This window comes from Sapajus apella, unplaced genomic scaffold (genome assembly GCF_009761245.1).
Source record: "Sapajus apella isolate SASKATOON/1434 unplaced genomic scaffold, GSC_monkey_1.0 scaffold25, whole genome shotgun sequence".
In the NCBI taxonomy this organism is placed as follows: domain Eukaryota; kingdom Metazoa; phylum Chordata; class Mammalia; order Primates; family Cebidae; genus Sapajus; species Sapajus apella.
The window spans coordinates 12,973,780-12,983,270 of NW_022436965.1; the positions used below are offsets into that span (position 1 = coordinate 12,973,780).

The 9,491-nt window shown below is 37.1% G+C and overlaps 1 long non-coding RNA gene across 1 annotated transcript; it reads right to left on the minus strand.

The window, feature by feature from the left end:
- Positions 1-578: 578 nt before the first annotated feature.
- LOC116559981 lies at positions 579-9,065 on the minus strand. Its single transcript, XR_004272715.1, has 3 exons — positions 8,939-9,065; positions 2,831-2,834; positions 579-675 (listed from the first exon to the last, which is right to left on the minus strand). It is a non-coding gene; the product is annotated as an uncharacterized LOC116559981 (long non-coding RNA).
- Between the last annotated feature and the right edge of the window lie 426 nt (positions 9,066-9,491).

A 9,491-nucleotide genomic window follows, 5' to 3' on the forward strand; every position in this document is an offset into this window, starting at 1 on the left:
TTGTATCTCTGCCAGGTTTTGGTATCAGGATGATGTTGGTTTCATAAAATGAGTTAGGGAGGATTCCCTCTTTTTGTATTGTTTGGAATGGTTTCTGAAGAAATGACACCAGCTCCTCTTTGTACTTCTGGTAGAATTCATCTGTGAACCCGTCTGGTCCTGGACTGTTTTTGGTTGGTAGGATATTAATTGCTGCCACAATTTCAGACCTTGTTGTTGGTCTATTAAGGGATTCTACTTCTTCCTGGTTTATTCTTGGGAGGGTGTAAGTGTCCAGGAATTTAGCCATTTCCTCTAGATTTTTCAGTTTATTTGCATGGAAGTGTTTCTAGTGTTATTTCTGTGGGATTATTGGTGATAGCCCCTTTATCATTTTTATTGCATCTATTTGATTCTCCTCTCTTCTTCTTTGTTAGTTTGGCTAGTGGTCTATTTATTTTGTTGATCTTTTCAAAAAACCAGCCCCTGGCTTCATTGATTTTTTGAAGGCTTTTTTTTGTGTGTCTTTTTCTCCTTCAGTTCTGATCTGATCTTAGTTGTTTCTTCTTCTGCCAGCTTTTGAATTTGTTTGATCTTGCTCCTCTAATTCTTTTAATTGTGATGTTAGGGTGTAGATTTTAGATCTTTCCTCATTTCTGTTGTGGGCATTTAATGCTGTAAATTTCCTTCTACACACTTCTTTTAATGTGTCCCAGAGATTTTTGTACATTGTATCTTCATTCTGATTGGTTTTGAAGAATGTCCTTATTTCTGCCTTCATTTCATTATTTATTCAGTGGTCATTCAGGAGCATGTTTTTCAGTTTCCATGTAGTTGTGCAGTTTTGAGTGAGTTTCTTAATACTGAGTTCTAATTTGATTGCACTGTGGTCTGAGAGACAGTTTTGTTTTCTGTTCTTTTGCATTTGCTGAGGAGTGTTTTACTTCCAAGTATGTGGTCAATTTTGGAATTAGTGTGATGGGGTGCTGAGAAGACTGTATATTCTGTGGATTTGTGGTGGAGAGTTCTGTAGGTGTCTGTTAGGTCCACTTGGTCCAGATCTGAGTTCAAGTCCTAGATACCCTTTTTATTTTTCCACCTCATTGATCTGTTGAATATTGACAGTGGGGTGTAAAGACTCCCAATATTATTGTGTGGGAGTCTAAGTCTCTTTCTAGGTCTTTAACAGCTTGCTTTTTGTATCTGGGTGTTCCTTTATTGAGTGCATATATATTTAGTTTAGTTAGCTCTTCTTGTTGCATTGATCCCTTTACCATTATGTAATGCCTTTCATTGTCTCTTTTGATCTTTGTTGGTTTAAGTCTATTTTATCAGAGACTAGGATTGCAATCCCTGCTTTTGTTTTTTTGTTTTTTGTTTTGCTTTCCATTTGCTTCATAACTCTTCCTCCATCCCTTTATCTTGAGCCTAGTGTCTTTGCATGTGAGATGGGTCTCCTGAATACATCACACCTATGGGTCTTGACTGTATCCAATTTGCTAGTCTGTGTCTTTTTATTGGGGCATTTAACCCATTTACATTTAAGGTTAATGTTGTTATGTGTGAATTTGATCCTGCCATTTTGATGCTAGCTGGTTCTTTTGTCCATTAGTTGATGCAGTTTCTTCATAGTATCAATGGTCTTTACAAATTGGTATGTTTTGCCATGGCTGGTACTGGTTGATCCTTTCCATGTTTAGTGCTTTCCTCCAGGAGCTCTTCTAAGGCAGACTTGGTGGTGACAAAATCTTTCAGCAGTTGCTTGTTTGTAAAATATATTATTTCTCCTTTGCTTATGAAGATTAGTTTGGCTGATATGAAATCCTAGGTTGAAAATTCTTTTCTTTAAGGATGTTGAATATTGGCCCTTACCCTCTTCTGACTTTTAGGGTTTCTGCTGAGATATCTGCTGTGAGTCTGATGTGCTTCCCTTTGTGGGTAATCCGACCTTTCTCTCTGGCTGCGCTTAGCATTTTTTCTTTCATTTTAACCCTGGTGAATCTGATGATTATACGTCTTGGGGTTGCTCTTCTCAAGGATTATCTTTGTGGTGTTCTCTGTATTTCCTGAATTTGAATGTTGGCCTAACTTGCTAGGTTGGGGAAGTTCTCCTGGATAATATCCTGAAGAGTGTTTTCCAACTTGGTTTCATTCTCCCTGTCACTTTCAGGTACACCAGTCAAACATAGATTTGATCTTTTTACATAATCCCATATTTCTTGGAGGTTTTGTTCATTTCTTTTCACCTTTTTCCCTCTAACCTTGCCTTCTCTCTTTATTTCATTGAGTTCATCTTTAATCTCTGATATCTTTTCTTCTGCTCAATCAATTCAGCTTTTGAAATTTGTGTACGCTTCACAAAATTCTTGTGCTGTGTTTTTCAGCTCCATTGGGTCATTTATGTTCTTCTCTAAACTGTTTGTTTTAGTTAGCATTTTGTCTAACCTTTTTTCAAGGTTTGTAGCTTCCTTGCAGTGGGTTAGAACATGCTCCTTTTGTTTGGAGGAGTTCGTTATTACCCAGCTTCTGAAGCCTGTTTCTATCAGTTCGTCAAACCCATTCTCCAGCCAGTTTTGTTCCCTTGCTGGTGAGGAGTTGTGATTTCTCAGAAGAGAAGATGCATTCTGGTTTTTGGAGTTTTCATCCTTTTTGAGCTGGTTTCTTCCCATCTTCATGGATTTATCTATCTTTGATCTTTTAAGTTAGTGGCTTTTGGATGGGGTCTTTGAGTGGATGTCCTTTCTGTTGATACTGAAACTCTTTCTTTCTGTTTGTTAGTTTTCCTTCTAATAGTCGGGCCTCTCTGCGGCAGGTACGCTGGAGGTTGCTGGAGGTCCACTCCAGACCCTACTTGCCTGGGAATCACCAGTGGGCACTGCAGAACAGCAAAGATTCCTGCCTGTTCCTTCCTCTGGTAGCTTTGTCCCAGAAGGGTACCCACCAGATGCCAGCCAGAGCCTCATTTATGAGGTATCTGTCAGCCCCTGCTGGGAGATGTCTCCCAGTCAGGATACATGGGGGTCAGGGAGCCACTTGAGGAGGTAGTCTGTCCCTTATCAGTGCTTGAACGCTGTGATGGGAGATCCACTCCTCCCTTCAGAGCTGCCAGGTAGGGACATTTAAGTCTGCTGAAGCTGTACCCATAACCACCCCTTTTCCCAGGTGCTCTGTCCCTGGAAGGTGGTGGGGGTTTTATTTATAAGTCTCTGATGGCTGCTCCCTTTTTTCAGGGATGCCCTGCCCAGCAAGGTTGGAGTCTAGTGACCCAGTCTGCCTGCAAAGGCCTTGCTGAGCTGCCATGGGTTCCACCCAGTCACTGTGTAAACTTCCTGACTGTTGACACAGGTGAGGTTAAAACTGCCTAACCTAGTCTCAGCAATGGTGGATGTCCCTCCCCCCACTAAACTCAAATGTTCTAGGTTGAGCTCAGACTGCTGTGCTGGCTGTGAGAATTTTAAGCCAGTGATCTTAGCTTGCTAGTCTTCATGGGGGTTGGACTTGCTGAGCCAGATCACTTGGCTCCCTGGCTTCAGCCCCTTGTTTCAGGGGAGTGAGTGGTTCTGTCTTGTTGGCATTCCAGGTACCACTGGGATATGAAAAGAAAAAAAAAAAAAACAAAAAAAACAAAAACAAAAACAAAAAACTACTGAGGCTAGCTCAGTGTCTTTCCAAATGGCTGCCCAGTTTTGTGCTGGAACCCTGGGGCACTGGTGTTATAGGCACCAGAGGGAATCTCCTGGTCTTCAGGTTGTGAAGACTGTGGGAAAAGCACAGTATCTGAACCAGAGTGCCTGGAAAAGTCCATAATGGCTTCCCTTGGCTAGGAGAGGGAGTTCCACATCCTCTTGCACTTCCCAGGTGAAGTGATGCCCTACCAAGCTTCATCTCACCCTCCTTGGGCTGCACCCACTGTCTAACCAGTCCCAGTGGAATGAACCATGTACCTCAGCTGGAAATGCGGAGATCACCTATCTTCTGCATTGCTCTTGCTGGGAGCTGCACATCAGAGCTGTTCCTATTCAGCCATCTTGCCAGCAATTTACTGTATTTCTTTAACCCAAGAAAATTTCTGGGCTCTGTCTGGGTTTTCCCTCCTCTCCCCTGCATTCTAAATACTGTAAGGTAATTTTCCCCTTATTTGTTTACCTTTTCTTATAGATTACTGTCTTGTACTGCCTGATATCCTAGGTCTTGAAAACTTGTTATATATATTGTTTTCATTTTTTGTTTGTTTTGGGTGAAGGGTAAACCTAGTCCCTTTTACTCCCTGTTGAGTCAAGTGACAGTATATTTTGATATACTTTTAGTTGTACAGAAAAGTTTTGAAAATATTTTAAGGTATCTTTCATATACCTTTTACCCATTTTAATCAATTGTTTATATTTTACCATTTTCTCTCTGTGTGTGTATGTGTGTGTGTGTTTGTATTCTTTTCCTGGAAGAAAAATTTTTGAGTAAGTCCAAGATATGCTCCTTTATATTTTACTATGTTAGTGTGTATATGCTATGAACAGGGTCATTTTCTTGCATAACCAGATTTAAGTTATAAAAATCAGGAAATTTGATATTAATATAATACTGTCATCTTATCATTTTAATCAATTGTTCCAGTAAATTCCTGTGTAACTATTGACTTCTCCAAATCTAGGATTAAATCTAGGATTCCGCATTACATTTAGTTGCCACATCTTTAGTGTCTAATTTGGAACACTCTTCAGTCTTCATTTGTGCTTCTTGACCTTAATATTTTTGAAGATTTCAAGCCAGTTGCTTTTTAGAATATTTCTTAATTTTTGTCTGGCGTTTCTTCATGATTAGACTTAGTATATATTTTTGGCAAGAATATTATGAAGTTATTATATATTTAAGTGCTTCAGTGTTAATGGGCATACATATTTACAACTCTAGATCCTCTTGGTAAATTTATCATTACAAAGTAACTTTTTTTTTTTTTTTTGCCTTTTGTGGCAGATTTTGACTGGAAGTCTATTTTGTCTGGTGTAACTATGCTTATCTCTGCCATTTTTTTTTTGGGTTGCCATTTTCATGAAATTGTTCATCCCTTTACTTTTAGTCCATGTGTGTCCCTAAAGGTAAACTGAGTATCTCCTACGGGCAGATGGTTCGACCTTGTTTTTAATCTAATCAATCACTCAGGTTTTGATTGAGTAATTTAATCTCCTAACATTTTTTTTTTTCGGTGGTTGGAGAATCTCTTAACATTTTAAGTAATTATTGATAGGTAAATGTTGATAGATAATGCCATTTTGTTAATTATTTTCGGACTGTTTTGTAGTTATTTTGTTTTTTTCTTCCACTCTTACCTTCTTCTTTTGTAATTTATTAAATTTTGGTAATGTTAGGCTTTGATTTCTTTCTCTTTTGTGTCTCTACTAGAGGTTTATTTTGTGATTATCACAAGGCTTACCTAAAAATATATTTTCATAGTCTATTTCAAGCTGATAACAACTGAAATTAATTGCATTTGAAATCTACATTTTTATTTTCCCTACTCTACATTGTGTGTTATTGATGTCATACTTTGCATCTTTTATGTATTGTGTAACCATTAACAAATTATTGGTTATTGTTGTTTATAATATTTTTTTTCTTTTAGCTTTCCTATTAGAATTAAAGGTGATTTACATGCCACAATTGCAATATTAGGGCATTTAAAATTTGAATATGTATTTAATTTTACAAGTGAGTTTTATACTTTTATATGTTTTTATGTTGTTACCTAGCATGTATCAGTCTGTTCAGGTTTCTATGATAAAATACCTTAAACTGGTTACCTTATAAAAAAAAATGTTTTTCTCACAGTTCTGAAGTCTGGGAATCACTGGCAGATTTGATGTTTAGTGAATGCCTACTATCTGCTTCATAGATGATGCTTCTAGCTCTGTCTTCACATGGCAGAAGGAAAAAACAACTTTCTTCAGGCTTCTTTTTATAAAGGCACAGATCTTATTTAGGAGGGTTTTTCCCTTATGACCTAATCACCTCCCCTTAACACTATCACATTGGAATATTTGGCCAATATCTCTTAATACACTTAGGGATTAGCTTTATATATGTGGATTTTTTTTGGAGGGAGGTAGGGATGTAAATATTCAGATCATAACAGAATCCCTTTATTACAACTTGAAGAACTTTCTTTAGCATTTCTTGTAAGTTAGGTCTAGTAGAGATGAACTCCTTCAGCAATTTTAGGAAGTGAGGGGGTGGTCTGGGAATGTCTTCATTTGTGAAAGACAGCTTTATTGGTTTACCATTGATGAGTATTTAGGTTGGTTCCATATCTTTCCTCCTGTGAATAGTGCTGTGATGAACACATGTGTGCATGTGGCTTTATGGCAGAATGATTTATATTCCCTTGGGTATATACCCAATAATGGGATTGCTGCATCAGATGATAATCCCTTTTTAAGTTCTTCAGAAATCACCAAACTGCTTTCCACAATGGCTGAACTAACTTACATTTTCACCAGCAATGTATAAGTGTTCTCTTCTTCTCTTTTCTCTATAACCTCATCAGCATCTGTTATTTTTTTACTTTTTAATAGTAGCCATTCTGACTCATTTGAGATGGTATCTAATTGTGGTTTTGATGTGTGTTTCTGTAATTATTAGTGATTTTGAGCATTTTCTCATATACTTGTTGGCCAAGTGTATGTCTTCTTTGGAAAAGTTCCTATTTAAGTTTTTTGCCCACTTTTTAATGAGGTTGTTTGATTTTCTGCTTTGTAAATTTAAGTCCCTTATAGATTCTGGATATTAGACCTTTGTCAGATACATAGTTTGCAAAAGTTTCCTCCCATTCTGTAGGTTGTCTGTTTACTCTGTTGATAGTTTCTTCTGCTGTGCAGAAGTTCTTTAGTTTAATTAGATCCCATTTGTCAATTTTTGGTTTTGTTGCAATTTCATTTGGCATGTTTGTAATGAAATCTTTGCCAGATCCTATATTCAGAATGGTATTTTGTAGATCTTTCAGGATTTGGATAGTTTTAGATTTTACATTTAAGTCTCTAATCCATCTTGAGTTGATTTTTGTATAGTGTAAGGAAGGGGTACAATTCCCAGCACCATTTATTGAATAGGCAGTCCATTTCCCCTTTCTCATTTTTGTCAATTTTGTCAAAGATCAGATGGTTAGAGATGTGCAGCCTTATTTCTGGGCACTCTATTCTGTTTCTTTGGTCTGCAGTTCCATTTTTGTACCATACCATTCTGTTTTGGTTAGTGTAACTATGTACAGTTACGTAATGTGATGCCTCCAACTTTATTCTTTTTGCTTAGGATTGCCTTGTCTATCCAGGTTCTTTCTTGGTTTCATATGAATTTTAAAATAGACTTTTCTAGTTCTGTGAAGAATGTCATTGGTAGTTTGATAGGAATAGCATTGGATCTGTAAATTGCTTGGCAGTATGGCCATTTTAATAATATTTATTCTTCCTATCTATAAACATGGCATGTTTTTCCATTTGTTTATGTCCTCTCTGATTTCTTGGATCAGTATTTTTAAATTCTCATCATAGAGGTCTTTTGCCGCCTTTTAAAGCTTTAATTCTAGGTGTTTTATTCTTTTTTGTAACTATTGTGAATGGCATTGCATTCTTATCTCTTAGCTTGGATGTTGTTGGTGTGTAGGAATGCTAGCAGTTTTTGTACATTTATTTTGTATCCTGAAACTTTGCTGGAGTTATTTATCAGATCAAGGAGCTTTCAGGCAGAGATTATGGGGATTTCTAGGTATAGAATTATATCTTCTACCAAAAGGGATAGTTTGATTTCCTTTCTTCCTATTTGGATGCTTTTTATTTCGTTCCCTTCCCTTATCTAGCTAGGATTACCAGTACTATGCTGAATAGGGGAGGTGGGAGTGGGAATCTTTATCTTGTTCCAACTTTCAAGGGGAATGCTTCTAGCTTTTGCCCACTCAATATGATGTTCACTGTATGTTTCTCATGGATGGCTCTTACTATTTTCAAGTATGTTCCTTAATGCCTAGTTTGTTGAGGGTTTTTAACATGAAGAGATGCTTAATTTTATTGAAACCTTTTCTGCATCTACTGAGAAGATCATATGTTTCTTTTTTCTAGATCTGTTTATGTGGTAAATCACACTTATTGATTTGCATATATCAAACCAACCTTGTATCCCAGAGGTAAAGCCTGCTTGATCATGTTGGATAAGCTTTCTGATGTGCTGCTGAATTGGGTTTGCTAGCATTTTGTTGAGGATTTTTTTTTCATCTATTTTCAAGGATAATGGCCTGAATTTTTCTCTTTGTTGTTGTTTCTCTATCAGATGTTATTATCAGTATGATTCTGGTCTGAGATAATGAGTTAGGAAGGAGTCCCTTCTCAATATTTTGGAATAGTTTCACTAGGAACAATACAAGCTCTTCTTTATACACCTGGTAGAATTTGGCTGTCAATCCTTCTGGTCCTGGGCTTTTCTAGTTGGTAGGCTTTTTATTAGAGATTCAATTTCGGAACTCATTGGTCTGTTCATGCATTCAATTTCTTCCTGTTTCAATCTTGGGAGGCTGTGTCCAGGAATTTATCATCCTTTTTTCTAGATTGCCTAGCTTGTCATAGAGATATTAGGTTCTGAGAGTTTTTGTATTTCTGTGGGGTCAGTGGTAACATCCCCTTTGTCGTTTCTGATTGTGTCTATTTGGATACTTTTTCTCTCTCTTTTTTTAATTAGTCTAGCTAGCAGTCTATCAATCATTCATTCTTTTAAAGAACCAATACCTGAATTCTTTGATCTTTTGTATGGTTTGTTGTGTCTTAAGTTCAGTTCTGATTTTGGTTATTTCTTGTCTTCTGCTAGCTTTGGGATTGGTTTGCTCTTGTTTCTCTAGTTCCTCTAGTTGTTAAGTTCTTAATTTGAGATCTTTCTAACTTTTTGATGTGGGCATTTAGTGTTATAAACTTTCCCTTAACAGTACTTCAATTGTGTCCCAGAGATTCTGTATTGCGTCTTCGTTCTCATTATTTTTACAGAATTTCTTGATTTTTGCATAAATTTCATTTTTTACCCAAAAGTCATTCAGGGGCAGGTTTTTAAACTTCCATGTAATTTAGTGGTTTTTTAAGCAATTTTCTTAGCATTGATTTCTATTTTTGTTCTGTTGTCTGAGAGTGTAGTTGGTATGATTTTTTTTTTATTGCTGAGGATTGTTTTATGCCCAATTTTGTGGTTGATTATTAGGGTATGTGCCATGTGCAGATGAGAAGAATGTATTTTTTGTGGAGAATTCTGTAGATGTCTATTAGGTCCACTTGGTCTGATTTTGGTTTAGGTGAGTTCAGTCAACTGGCTGAAGATTAAGGGAGCAAGTATCAGTTCAGGACTCCAATGCTGTGTGCCCTAATTCTGAAGGCCTTTCCAGCTTTCTTTTCCGGACCCTTGAGGTTAGAAACCTGCTGTGCTAGTGTAGCCAAGGTGTTTGCAGATCTCTGGTAACAACACTATGATGAGTGGTGCCAGCCAAGGCACTT